Genomic DNA, 14,577 nt, shown 5'->3' with positions numbered 1-14,577 from the left:
GGGCGGGGGCAATACTTCTGGCTTCATCTGTAGCAGGGATGAGCCCTGGGAATAAGCCTAGGCCCGAGAGGTACCACCACCCATCCAGGGCACAGAGAAAGCCAGGAAAGTCTGCAGGGAAAGGGGACCCACAGGACAGGGGGTTGTGGGAGCCCCAGGGAGGGGTGGTACAGATTCACAGGAACAGGAAGAACTGCTTATAGCTGAGGGAGCTAGGAAAGACCCTCTGGGGTTTGGTCCTTGGAAAGTAGGGAGAAGACACACCCTACACAGCCTGAGTTAAGGCTTTAAGGCTAAGGCTGAGGCTGGGGTGACGGAACAATTCCTGCTCAGACTTGCTTTCAAACTGAATTCCTATTGCCAGGGCTGAGCCACCACACTGAGAATGGGATGAGAGGAGATGAAAGGAGTGGGGAGCCACTAAAGGCTTTATAGCCAGGGAGCACTGCCAGCAGAGCTCCTCCTGCAGGGCCACGTGGCCAGAGGCTGGGGCCTCTCTTGGTCGGCATAGAACTCCTTATGAGAGGTGATAGGACCAGACTCTGGGATGTGGCTGTGAGGATAAGACTTGGGCAGGAAACTCCAGCAAAACAGGGACGTCAGGATGCCGGGGCTCCACTGGATCAGCCAGAGTCGGGTGGAATGGGGTAGGGACATTTGCCCTCCCGAGGTGGCTGGGACTCTGATAGGAAATAAGTCACCCCAGAGAGAAGCTGAAGGAGGGAAGGTAGGGCAGGGTCAGAGGGCTCAGCTAATCCCCTCCAGGCCCCTGGTAGATGTCAGGTAGAACAAGACTGGAGATGGAAGATGAGGATCTGGCATCAGGAGGCGTGAGGACCAGTAGTCTCCACCCAGAGTGCCATCCTGAGTGAGGCCCCTAAACAAGGCTTGGGACGAAGGGTCTTTGTCCACCTGCCAGGAGGGGACAGCTCTTCTCCCAAAGGGCAGTGGGGCGCTGGGCCTCAAGGACAAAGGCAGGCGGGGGCAGGGGAAGGAGCCTGTGGCTGGGAGCTTAATGGCCCTAGGAAAAAAAAAACATAAAGCTAGAGAATTATGGGGAGACATAAACAGAGCTGTCAGGCATTAGCTGCAGGGAGACGGCTGAGTGGGGCAGAGCTGCCTCGCAGAGCTGGGATCCTTGCATGTGCATAAAAAAGACAGAAGTTATAAAAGGAGCGAGATTAAGAAGCTGCTGCCTCCTCCACGCTCACTCGCTCACTCGCTCCAGCTCCCTGGCTGATTCCTTTCTCACGCCCCAGCTTGCAAGGCCCCAGCCATACACTGACCCCTGGGGCCAAGTCTTGAGGCCTGGCCAGGGCAGGGGCCAGGGCCACCAGCGATGAAGTGGGTCCATGGGACCCAGCCCAGCTGGCTGAGGGGCGGGAGCCAAGCACAAGGATGGAGGCGGTGCCGGCCCTGACAATTTATGGGTGCTCACACACCCTGCCATCTTCATTTTCGCCGTTGCTGCTGATGTCATTAGCCAAGCACTAATGGGCTTAAATTTCACCTTAAACCATCCCCACTGTCCTCAGCAGATGACAAACGCCCTGCTTGCCAGGCTGCAGAGCTGCTGGCGGCTGTACGCATCACACCCTCCCTCCTCCACACATGTCCTTCTGGCCCCACCAAGGAGGCTCCCAAGGTCCCTGAGCTTGGGGGCTGTAGTTCCTGGGCATCTATGGGAGTCCAAGGGCGGGTGGGGGTGGGGAGGGGAAGGGTTCAGGAAGGGGCTTCTTGAAGGAGAGCTCTGGAGGATCTGAGTGACACGGCATGGAGACAAGAACCTAGGCCCCAGCAATCTGGTGTTTTCCCCCTATGTTGTTTGGCCTGGACAGGGCTGAGCTCAGCCTAGGCAGCGCAACCAGGAATACCTGCCATATTCTTAAAAGCCTCAGGGAAAACATGTTTTGCACAGGCTAACAAAATAGCAATGGCTTTGCTCGGGGCTGGGATTCCACTCATCTAGCCAGCCAACCAGCCATTCACTCACTCAATTCAACAAACATGTGGCCCATAACATCCCCCCATCCCCCACCTCCAGCTCACACATGTCCATCAAAGGCCTGATGGGCTGTGTTTTGAGGATCCCTGAGAGAGAACTGGTGGGTGATATCTAGTCTCCCTTTGGGAGATAATCTCTGAGCAATGGGGGCTCAGAGGTTAGAAGAGAAAGTGGACAAGGAGCCCCTGTCCAAAAGGAAGGCATGTATCTGAAGAGGAAGGGACCAGGGATAAAGATAGAGCCACCACCAGAGCAACACAAGGGCATGTGTCCACCATCACTGGCTGCTCACAGCCACCACTGCCTTTGCTTCCCAGTGAAGGGGTAGGATACCAGGGGGTGAAGCCTGCTGAGGGTGCTGACATAGAGCCATCTCTCTCCTATGGGAACCTCCCTCCCTTCCAGAACCCTAGCATTGCCTTTCATGCTAGGAGCAGGTGCTCCCCCTGACACCCAGTGATACCAAGGAGCCTGTGCCCAGAGGGAGGGTACCACCCTGCAGGGCTCAGATGTCACATTCTGTCTTTGCTACCCCCCCCACTCCACCCCCTGTGAGCTGGAGATGGGGTCAGGTGGGTAGTATCTCAGAGCTATGTGGCCTCTCTGCACCTCAGGCATGTAATGGATCACCTATAGGCATCCACCCTGCCAGGCTATGACCCACCAGGAACTGTAACTCAGACTGGAGTCGGGATACATACTAGCACTTGGGTGAAGGGGGCTGGGAAGGGCAGCCCTCCACCCCAGGAGGGTGCTGTTGCCAAGAAGCTTAGTAGCATGGGCTCTAGAGAAACACCTTGCTCCCACCAGCTTGTCAAGTAAGCTGTTGAACCTTTTGTGTGTGTGTGTGTGTGTGTGTGTGTGTGTGTGTGTGTGTGTGTGTGTGTGTGTGTGTGCCAGTACTAGAGCTTGAACTGAAGACCTGGGTGCTGTTTCCTAGCATTTTTTGCTCAAGGCTGGCATTCTGCCACTTGAGCCACAGCTCCACTTCCAGCTTTTTGCTAGCTAATTGGAGGTAAGAGTCTCACAGGCTTTCCTGCCCAGGCTGGCTTTGAACTGTAATCCTTAGATTTCAGCCCCCTGAGTAGCTAGGATTACAGTCATGAGCCAACACACCCAGCTCATCTCTGCTTTCTAATCCTCTGCCACACTTTGGCCTTGCCCCTGTCCAGACCTGCCTCCTTACTGGCTTTCTGGCCTCTACACTTACTTTGTCACCAATTCATCCTGTGCCACCACAGCCACTATAAACTATACAACATGCGTCTTGTGTCACTCACTGCCTGCTTACCCTCTAGGACTCTTCATGGCCCTTATGGTCTTCACCATGGCTCATTAGGCCCTGTACCATCTGAACCCTTCCCATTAAAAAGAGCCATGCCACATTTTCATTATCTTCTCCCTTTCCTGCCCTGTAGCCCTTGTCTTATCCCTTCACTTACTCCTGCACATCCTCAAGGCTCAGGTGAGGGGCTATTTCCTCCAGGAAGCCCCTTTTGATCCCATTCTCACCCAGGTAGGATGTAGGGCCCTTGCCTGTACATTAGCACTTATCTGCCTTGTCCAGAGAATCTGAGCCCTCAGCTGTCTGGCTTCTCTGCTCCTAGCGCTTGAATGGTATACTGTAGGCATTCTTTTTTTTTTTTTTTCCCCTAGAACTTTGGGCCTGGGCCTTGTCCCTGAGCTGCTTTTGCTCAAGGCTAGCACTCTACCACTTGGGTCACAGCACCACTTCTGGCTTTTTCTCAGTAGTTTATCAAACATAAGAGTCTCATGGACTTTTCTGCCTCGGCTGGCTTCAAACTGTGATCCTCAGATCTCAGCCTACTGAGTATCTAGAGTTATAGGCATGAGCCACTGGTGCCTGGCCATTAGCATTCTTAACTGCCTCTCAGATGGGTGGGCAAATGGTTACATGAGTGGATGGGTGTGAAATAAATGGATGGGTAGGTGGATGGATAGATGGACAGATGTGAGAGTGAACGGATGGATTTGTGGGTAGGAAGGTGGGTGGATGGGTGGATGGATTTGTGGGTAGGTTGGGTTGGTGGATGGATGGATGAGTTTGTGGATAGGTAGACAGATCAAGATAGATGAATGAGTGTGTGAGTGAACAGATGGATGGATTGGATAGATGAATGGGATGGATGGATGGACAGACAGATGGGCAGGTAAGTGGATGGATGGGTTTGAGTGGTTATAGAAGCTGTGTGGTGTATAGGGGAGGCTACAGCTATCATGAAGTGAGATTTAGAGACTTGGCCAAGTTCATGTCCTCAGTGTAAATGGCCCATTCAGCTCCTGTGGCTGGTGGCTGGTGGAGACAGAGGTCTGAGATGGGAGCAGGTCAGGTGCCCTGTAGACAAGGTTTCAGATGCAGCATGTCTATATGGAGTTCCTGAAGCCCTAGAGAGGCTGCCTTAAATGCTGCTGCTAATAAGACTGTTCTCCCAGGCTCTCGGGCTTTCTGTGGAGTGCAGTACTTGTGAGCTCCCTATTGTTTCTCTGGGCTGAAAACCAGGGAAGAGGCTGTCTTTCCTCATGCCTAGCATGCCAGAGGACCCAAGAAACATAGGACTTAAAATCCTACCGCCTGGCATGAAGGCTTCTGCCCTGGTCTTGCCATAGAAACCTCCGTTTGGCCACAGCCACCTTTGGAAACTGAGTAAAGTTTCTAAACGTTGGGCCTGACCCAACAGCCATAATCACAACAATTCTATTAAGCCTGCTTTTATTACCTGGTAGCTTCTGCCACTTAGAAGCTGTGTCACTTCAGACAAATACCCCAACCTCTCCGTGCCTCATCTATAAGATGAGTTAAAATGTGTAGACTGCTGCTCAGAACAAGGCCCAGCATATGTAAGTCCTGGGTGAGAATTAGTCATGCACATGAGGGAGCCAAGGCATTTCTGTATCCATTTTCTCATTGGCTCTTGGTTTAGTCCTGTGAGATGGGTACTTACTGCTTTTCCTACTTCAGGCAAGAAAGCAGAGGCCCAGAGAGATGAGGTGACTCACCTGAGGTCACACAGCAAGTCAGCCTCTGGGCCTTCGGTACTTGGTGTTCTTTACAAGTATTCTCTACAAAGACTCATGTGAGACTCTGGAAAAAGCCAGCTCTGACTGGGGTGGAATACACAGACCTTTCTGAAGTCTCCTTCCACAGGCCTGGGACCGCAGGGCCTCTAGCCAATCAGCCAAGTTGGTTTCTCCCGTCGTGCCAGCCAGGGCCCTGGGCCTCTGTGCCAGGAGAGCATGTCTGCCCACCCAGGTAGTGACCAGCTGCTCCTGGAGCCCAGGGTGGGAGCCAGGTTTCTGTCATTTTCTGGGAGCTCCCGCCTTTCTGGCCCCAACTCCTCAGGAGCCAGGACCAGGCAGGGGAGTTCTAGCCCTTTTGCTCTGTTAAAAGCAGAATATCAATATTTACCTTTTCAAAAGGACAGCTAAGTCCTTGCGCTGCCCCCCTCTGCCCAGGGCTGCGCACATGATTTCATTTCAGGGCTCTTTTGTTAAGATGATGACTGGAGGACTTTCCTGGGAGAGAAAGAATAGGGAGAACGGGACATGTGAAACCTTGGGAACCTTTGAACACTGGCCTTAGGGTTCAGACTTTGCTCTAGTGGTAGCTGCCCACTGGGTTAGGTCCTGGCTGCTGTGTGCTCAGTCAGGACCGGCCTGGACAGGGTTTCGGGCTTGGCTCCCCTCAGCTTTGGATATCAGTGCCCTCCTATGTAATGGCCGTGAACCATACCCTGCCTATTATGGAACCAGGGAAGCCAGTCTTAGCTCATTCTACTGTGGGGGTGATGGGGCACCCACCAACCAGCAGTCAGCAGGAAGGAACAGCACCCATATGAGCCTGGTTTCAGGTTCTCCCCTAACCACTGTGGGCACTCACAGGGCAGATCCTCCCTATTTTTGTCATTGTTTACATTTGATTTTTTTCAAGACAAGGTCTCACTTTACTTCCCAGGCTCTGCTGGAACTTGCTATGCAACTCAGGCTAGCCTTGAACTTTTGATCTTCCTTCCTCAGTTTCCCAGTACTGTGATTAACATTATGCCTGGCTTCAAAAATCTCTTAGTAAGCATCATATGCTCAGGTTAAAAGGACATTTAAAAAAAATCAAATGTGCTGGGTGCCAATGGCTCACATCTGTAAATCCTAGCTACTCAGAAGGCTAAGATCTGAGGAGCATTGTCTGAAGCCAGCTGGGGTAGAAAGTCTGTGAGACTCTTATCTCCAATTAACTACTTAAAAAAGCAAGAAGTAGAACTGTGGCTTGAATGGTAGAGCACTAGTGCCTTGAGCAAGAAAAGCTCAAGCACATTGCCTAGGCCCTAAGATCAAGCCCCAGGACCAGTACCAAAAAGAAAAAAAAAAGTCAAATGTATCCTTTTTTACTCTTTCAGTGATGAGGATGGAATGCACAGCCTAGCATGTGCTAGATAAGCTCTATCTCACTGAGCTACAGCCCATCCCCTCTTCCCCTTTAACCTCGCTTCATGGAATTTCCCAGCTGTCTCCCCTAGTCCCCTCCAATGGACATTTAGGGGATCTCCAGTCTTTCTCTCTGGAAAGCCTGTCTTTGGGCTAAGGTACAGGGCACATGTTTTTATTTGGGTTCATATTGCCAGAAGCTCCCTAGAGAGGTTGCATCAGTTAACCCTTCCTACCCTAACTGGACCAGGAACCCCTTTTCTGGCACTCCCTCATCAACCAAGTAGAAGCAACACACCATGGCCATACCTGCTCTGCATCTAGAGAACCAAATGGGTCATTTCCCTGAAGAGATACTCACAGAGCTGGGCCTGCTAGGACTAAGCTCACGTTGTGACCCACAGACCAGCTACAACAGCCTGGTCTGGAGCTGGTTAGAGCCTCAGGCCCTCCCAGGAGCACATCACAGCCTCAGAGGTACACATTAGGGTTTGAGAACACCAGGACTCAAGCAGGGTAGATAAGCCCCCTGCCTTGGGGGACAGGATGCTGCTCTGCAGGCAGACCTCCCTCCTCAGTCCCAGGATGCCCAACAGCAGTCTTAGACACTAGCAGCCTCCCCCCCCCCCCCAGACAAGAGAGTACAAGACTTACTCCTGGCTCTCCATGACTGGACTGTGCAACTCTGTATTGAGCCTCTGCTGGCTGCCAGGACCATTTAGTTTCACCATTTAGCATACACATTTGATGCAGAGGATCTTTGAAATGATGAACCGGAAGCACAGAGAGCCTAAGTAAATTGCCCAAGGTCACTCAGCACATACGTGTGTAGGAGCAGGGATTGGAACCCAGAGCTGCCAGGCACCATCAGGGCCTGTTCAGGGTGGGCAATGGGGAATGATGCTGGTATCCCTCACCAAAATCAGCCCCCTGTCCCCATGAGCCCTCACAGTGCGCTGGTCTGACCTCTCTAGAACTCCCCTATGAGGAATCGGAGAGGCCTGCCTTATCCATGCTGCTGACTGGCCAAGAGGAATTCTCCTGCAAGTTTGTCATTCATCAGCTTTGGGGTCAGGCCAAGTTAGCTATGTACAGCTGGAAGAGGCCCCCTTCCCCCAAGATGACAGAGTGGAAGCCAGGGGGAAAGAGACTTCTGGAAGGGTTTGGTGCAGTTGGAGACAAGGCCCAAGGGGGTTGGAGCTGGGCCTGGGAACAAGGAGCCTGGGAATCGAGAAGCTGTAGAATATGAGTTGGAGTGTTCTGCTCACCCTGAGAGCAAAGGGGCGATATCCAGGACAGTCGGATGCTGGACTCCAGCAGCTGCCCTCGCCTCATTTTTTCCTCTTAAATACCTCCTTGTTTCATGGCTGTTTGGGAGAGGGAAACTGGCCAGTTGTCCACTCAGACCCAGAGCAAGTCCACAGCTGAAAACCAAAGGCAAATATTTTCCATCCTGAGGAAGCTTCCTTTCCCAGGCAGCCTCTGGAGCAGCAGCCAATGGCTCATGTCTGTCCCCAAATTTGGTACTTCTGATCATCAGGCTACTTTATGTGTGTGAGGGGCTGGCCAGGGGAACACGGTAGGAACAGCATTTCCCGCCTTAAGATGGACATCTTTAATATCAAAATCGGGGCTGCTTGTTGTTGGGGGAGGGGCAAATCAATTCCTAACTTTGCCAGACCCTAAATGCCTTTGTAGTGTCTTCACCACAACAGTGGGCCCCACACATTTGACAGTCACAGTACACGGCTGCCTGACATTGTTTGGTCTTCAGATGAATAAATGAGACCACATGGACTTCAGTCTCCTGACAATAATTCCAAGGCTTCTGAGAGCCAAAACGCACTTGGGGACTCTTGATAGAGGAGCCTGGTAGCATGTATATGGATCAGTGGTAACTGTGGACTTCCCTCTCCAACCCCCTACCACAGCAACTCCTGCCCTTTTTTATCTCCAGAAAACCCATGTTGTGAAATTTCCCAAGGGGAGAGGGAACACACCTTGTCATTTATCAGTGGTCTCTGTCTTTGGGTGTTTGTATTCACTGCTGCCCCAGAATACCCCCTTGTCAAGTCTGGGGGGAGCCTTAGAGGTTTCAGTCTGGAACAGTCCCTTCCCCTCTCTGGAGCAGTTTCCATGTCTGAAATGAGAGGTGACATTTGAAGGTTTGAGGATGGAAGGTTCCTTCCTCTCCCGGTAACCTGGGGGCTGGTACAGGAAGTGGTAACAGTGAGGTGCTGAGAACTTTCTAGGATCACAGGGACACCTAAATCCAGTAACAACTAGCTGGTTGTGGGGAGCAGCTCTTTGAGGACCCTGTTCCTATTGGCCCGCTTGTGCTTAGGGCATCATGTCCCCCTCTTCCTCCTAGACCCACTTTGCTTGCAGTGGGCCTGCCCCAGGGTGTCACAGCCAACCCCAGCCAGTCACTGGTCTGCATCTGTGCTCCACCTGCATCTCTCCTCTGCCCTCCAGAGAGCTCTTAGGCTCACTCTCCTCCCCTGGCTGATCCCTTGGGGTGGGGCCCAGCGGAACCCCAGCTCTCCAGGCCCTTTCTAGCTAAGCCTCAGAGAGAACTACGTCTCAGGTTCCCAAACAGGCGGTGTTCTTTCCTGCCGCTAAGCCAGGCAGCAACCAGCGGCTGGAACGCCCTGCTTTCTTCTCGGCCCACCACTTCCGCCACTTTCCCTCCTCTGAGGCTGCTACCCCACCTCCCTCGGCGGGGCGGGGCTGCAGGGGCCCCAGCCCTGGGGCTCCGGGATTGCGCACCGAGCCGCCTGGAAAACGTCAACGACTGGGAACTGGGAGGGGCTGGGGGGAGACGGGATCCAGTCAGAGCCCCAGAGATGGGGGTTGTCTGGGGCTCAGCCATGCCCCTGCTGACCACCTCCTTTATGGAGATTGGGTGGGTGGCCATTGAAAGAACTAGGCAAAACTTCCTTAGGCCTCATTCCCCTGGGTCTTGGGGGCTGAGGCCGAGGAGTGTCTCCAGAGGGGTGAGCCTGAGCAGAAGGGCAGGAGGAAGTAAGCCACCTTCACCAGCCCCCTGTGCGCCCCTGGCACGGGTGGGGTCCGCCTTGAAGTAGTTGGTGTGGCCAGCCCGCTGCCGGTTAAATGGCCTGTTTGTTTGGAGTGGCTAGGGGAGAGGACTGGAGGTGGGGGAGCAGCGCCCCGCTTGGCGCCGCCGCTGCCCGAGGGTCCGCGCGCTGGGAGCTCCAGCTTCTATGTGATTGAAGGAAAGGGTGGGCGTTGAACAGAAAAGGCCCAAGAACCGGAGGGGGCTTCACGCCCAGGGCCGGCCGCCCCCCGTTAGCTGGGCAGGGGTGGGTGTGGGGGGAGCAGAGCAGGAGCCGCCTCTCGCCGCCACTCTGCGCGCGGGGTGGGAGGGAGAGGGAGGCGAGGGGACGAGAGCGCCGGGCTCCCCGCCCCCATCCCACCCGGTTCCAATATTTCGCTGAAAGGCACGCGGCTCCTAATCGGTCCTTTCCAGGCTGAGATTTAGCCGCGCGATGCCCGCGCAGGGGCGGGGGCCGCGGGCCGGGAGAGGCGCTGAGTCCGGAGCCGCCGAGCGAGGTGAGGAGCCCCAGTCCTCGGCTGGTGGAGCGGGCGGGCGGGCGCGTAAACCCGAGAGGCAGATATAGAAAGGGGGGCAGGTTAAAAATAACCCTCTCCGGCTGGGAAGCTCGCGCGCGCTCTCTCGCCTCGTTCGGTGCCAGAGGACTCCAGGGGAGGTGGCGTTGGGGAGGGCAGAGCGGGATTCCCCCTCCTCCGCCGCCGGGCGGGGTGCCCGCCTGCGCGCCGCGGCTGCACGTGTGTTCGGGCCGCGCGCCCCGGCCCCTCGGCACCCGACCGGTGGGCGCCCCCTCCCCAGGACCGGGCGCATCTGGCAGCGGACCCCGCCTGCAGCCTTGCGCGGCTGGAGGGAAGCGCTCCATTATTCATTATTTACGAGCGTTAATAGGTTTTGAGGCGCTGGGGATGGGGGTGGAGGCGAGGGCGCCGAGGGGACCCAGGCGTTAGGGGAAAGAGTGGGGGAGCGAGGGGGAAGGGCGGGGGCGGGGCTGTGGCGCTGGCCTGGAGAAAAGGTCTCCGCCTTTAGACCGAGCGGCCGGGGCGCGCGCCTCCGCCTGGTTGCTCCACACCTCGGGCGTTGGGGCGCTCCGGGCTCCGCGAAGGCCCCTCGATCTCTGTCTTCCGCGCCCTAGTCCTTCCTGTGGCGCGGGGAGGAGGCTGCGGGCCCTACGGCCGGCTTGCGCGCCTCTCGCCACCGCCGCCGCCTCCCCGATGCAGCCCCGGCCTCATTTATCATCATCTTTGGTCAAGTGGAGTGTGCAAGGAACAGCTGCTTCACTCGGCTGACTTCCGAGGGCGGCTACAGCAGGAATCAGGGAGATGAATGATGGGGTCGGGGGGGGTGGGGTGTGCGCAGCCCCCCGGGGTCCCCGCGCAGGCTGGAGGGCGGCGGGGAGCGTCCAGGGCCGCCTCTGCCTCGTGGCGAGTACAGCGCCCCCCTTCCTCTGTCCCAGCGCCTCCAATTACCGCGGGAGGGGGACCATGGACGCCCCCGGAGGGGGTCAGGGCGCGGGAGGGAGGCGCCCTTCGCCGGCCGAGGACGGACCAGCGCGCGGCTGGCAGAGCCCGAGGTCGCCGTGACCTTGCTGGGGTCAGCGGGTTGGGCTGCGGAGGAGGCGGCGCAGCGTCTTTGGTGGCGCTTTCCGGATTGGCGCAGAGGCCGAGAAACAAGGCGGGGGTGTGCGGGGAGGTGGGGGGGGGGACACAAATAGAAGGTGAAATTTTACCTGCCCCTCAGGGAGTCCTGCGGATTTTCTGCCGGCAGCGGCAGGCGCTCTGCCTTTGTCTTACACGACTGAAACATCTGTTGCAGAGGGGCGGTGAGGCCGCAAACAAACCCCCACACACCCCGCGCGACTCTCCCCCAGCCCTGGCCTGGCCCTGCCCGGGCTCCAGGCCTCGCGGCGCCGCATTAACCCTGCCTGCGCTGGGGCGCACGCTGGGCGAGCCCCCTGCCGCAGTCCGCCGCTCCACGTGGGGCTCTTCGCCCCCGCCCCAGAATGAGCCCAGGTTGAGGCGCCCAGTGCCCTCCTCCCACCTAAAAGGGTGCCGTGGCCCCCCGCGCGGGGGTGGGGAGCTGCGGGAGCCGGCTGGGGAAGGGTTAATGGCCTAGTCGCAGACCCTAATTGTCAAGAGCCGGGCCCCGCTTCGTTTCAATTACCCTAAGTAGAGACTGAATGCGCAATTAACGAAGTCAGCTTGCCAACTGGAAAGCCGTCCCCGCTTTCACAGTGAGCGGAATACTCCACCAGCTGACTTGGACGAAGCAATTTCCTCCTCTCCTCTCTCTCCCCCTTTCCCTCTCTCCTCTCTCTCTCTCTCTCTCTGTCTCTCTCCCTCTCTCTCTCTCTCCTCTCTCTTCCAGCCCCCTCCCTCTTTTTCTCTCTCCTTAATAATAAAATTATACCAAGCAGTTTGCGGTGTGGCAGGCGGCCAGAAAAGCGTTTCTTTAAACGCCGCCGTCTCACAATTAGGCAGCAAGAGGATTTGACACGCCGTGGCGGCCTGACAGGCGGCTTCCTCCCCTGGGGGCTGGGGGGAGGGAGGGGGCGCCAGATCCCCCTCCCCGCTCCCCGAGGTGGAACCGGGGCTGGGAGGGGCGGGCGGGCTGTGCCTCCCCGGCTGTCAGATGCTGTAAAGGGAGGGGGGGGGCGTCAGAGGCAGGGCAGCAGGGGTGGTTCCGCCCGGCACATTCCGCGGCTCCCGCGGGAAGCTAGGGCGTCCAAGAGGAAGGCCTCGTTCCCCTGTTTCTGTTTGATAGACAGCCACTCCGGGGCACCGAGCTGCGGAGGAACTCAGCCCCGCTGGGCCTGCCGGACAAGGCACTGACCTTCTCTGGGCTTCCATTAATCTCTGCAAAATGAGAGGGAGGTTTGAGGATGTGCTTGGCAGAGAGGGGAAAAGAGGAAACTAGCCAGAAACCCCTCTGCAATTTGAGGGACAGATGGACGGGTGGGGGTGGGGGGGCTCCTCAGGCACACCAGACATGTCAGCCTGTAGTCACGATGCAGGACTGGGTGGGACTGCCAAAGATCAGAAGGCAGAGCCTTGACCAGCTCCTGCAGCCAGACCATCTGAGGTTAGGGAGGTCCAGAGCATTGGGCAGAGGTGGGAGGTACCCTCAGACACTGCTGCTTGCCCTTTGTCTTGGGAGGGCTGCTGCTAACCCACCCCTCCTCAAATGGTCAAGTGCCCTTCCCTCTTCACATCTGCTGTGCGTTGTAACTTTATCTTCACAACACCATTGACAGTCGGCTGGGCATCTGCCTCAGCAGGCAGGGGCATGCTGCTCTTCCTGTCCTCAGCACCCTGCTCAGCCCCACCCCTACTTCAGCTGAGAAGACACAGGGCCCCAGGAGAGAAAGGATACAAGCATTGAAGAGGCTTTAAACTCCACCCTTCCAAGTTGGCTATTTCTTGTGTCCTGGCCTCCAGGACATTGTCAGACCTCCCTTTGGGCCTGTTCCCTTTGAACCTGTGATCAATTACATAATGACACTCAAAGCAGATCTTGACATGCCCCTCTCATCCTGTGTGTTCCTTCTTTCCAAGCAGGATTTCGTAGGCATCAACGCAGGTTCCCTTCTAGACTTAGAGTTTAGGACCAAACAGAAGAAGCCCCTTGCCCTCATCAAATTCCATTCTAGTATGAGAGATGTGTGGGGGAAAAAACAGCTCTTTGTCCCACTAATTATGTCATTAACACTTTAATGAGCACCTTTGAGGAGCCTGGCCAGGGCTCCAGAAGAGTGGGAGGCAGGGCCTCACCCTGTCTGGTATGGACTGCTGCCAAGGCCATTGTCACCCATGGACCAGAGCTCCCACGTGGGCACCTCCTTTGCAAGACTACTGAGTTCCATCCTCCACAGAGTCCCAACTGTATGGGCCTTCTGCACCCTGGGCACCCACCTCCTCCACTCCTGTGCTTTTCTGGTTCTCTCAGGCCAGAGAACATTCTAGCTCACTATGGGCCCACCCCAGTCTCACAAGGGCCTGCCTTTGTCCATGCTAAAGTTCCCTCTGAATCAGCTATATTAGATTGTGGTCAAGTACAGCCCACGGACAGGTTCCCTTGAATGCTGGGTATTTTTTTAAAGCAAGGCCTTTGATTGATAACATTTCTTCAAATGAAATATGCCCCTTTCGTAAAATTCGAGATTTTTAAAGCAAAACACTCAGGTGCTGTAGCACCCTAGGGTCCCATTCTGTCATAGCAGCAATGTCATAGTAGCAATCAGCTGTACAGCCTGGAAGCCTACGAGACTTTAGTTAGAGCCAGGGTCTCCAGCCCCAAATGCCCACTTCAGGCAAGTGCCAGGAAAATGTTTTTCATTGAATGAAACAGCTGTGGCCCCCGGTGTTGTCTCCAACCCAGTCCCGGATATTTGTGGGAGGGGAGGGGGGAGTGCTGGTTCGGGAGCTTGAAATCAGGGCCTGGGCACTGTCCCTGAGCATTTTTGCTCAAGACTAGCTTTCTACCACTTGAACCACAGCTCCATTCCCAGCTTTTTGCTTGTTAATTGGCGATAAAAGTCTTACACTTTCCTACCCCAGCTGGCTTCGAACTGCGATCCTCAGATCTCAAGGTTTACAAGCCTGAGCCATCAGTACCCAGCTCTGAATGTTTTCAGACTTAGTATTATATTTGGAGCATCATTCAACAAATATTATTCTGGATGATGGGAATATGGCTGTGACCAAAACAGGCAAAAATTCTTACTCTCATGGATCTTTTGTTCTAAAAGAGGAGAGACCAATAATAACAAGTCACAGTTTCACAGTTTATTCCAAGAAGGTAAGTGCTTTGGAGAAGAAGCAGGGGAGGGGAGCGCTTAGAGTAGCACTGCGAACTGGTCAGGAAAGGCCTCCGGAAACTGACAGATGAGCAGATTTGGAGCTCGAAGTATTATGGTATTCCTTGAAGAGTACATGGCCAGTGAAAAGGCCCTGAGGCCCAGGGAGGTGAAAGTCTTGCCAAAGTCAAAAGTCAGTGTTCAGACGGTTTGGCACTTTGTGTGTCCTTATCCCCAGGGAAGTAAACCATGCATTGGAGAGGACAA

General features: G+C 55.5%; 1 protein-coding gene across 4 annotated transcripts in view; it reads left to right on the top strand.

Annotated features, from left to right (window-relative positions):
* Nucleotides 1-14,577, top strand: part of Rai1 (retinoic acid induced 1) — a 123,655-nt gene that overhangs the window by 87,052 nt on the left and 22,026 nt on the right. The window contains exon 1 of one of the 4 annotated variants that reach the window (XM_048366158.1): nucleotides 9,802-10,018. The exons of the other annotated variants lie outside the window; for them this stretch is intronic. The gene's annotated coding sequence lies outside the window, so the exon portion shown is untranslated. Of the gene's footprint in view, nucleotides 1-9,801; nucleotides 10,019-14,577 lie in introns of those variants that run through there. 4 annotated transcript variants of the gene reach the window in all.

This window comes from Perognathus longimembris, chromosome 17 (assembly GCF_023159225.1).
Source record: "Perognathus longimembris pacificus isolate PPM17 chromosome 17, ASM2315922v1, whole genome shotgun sequence".
Classification (NCBI taxonomy): Eukaryota; Metazoa; Chordata; class Mammalia; order Rodentia; family Heteromyidae; genus Perognathus; species Perognathus longimembris.
This window is presented reverse-complemented; position numbering and strand designations above follow the sequence as displayed.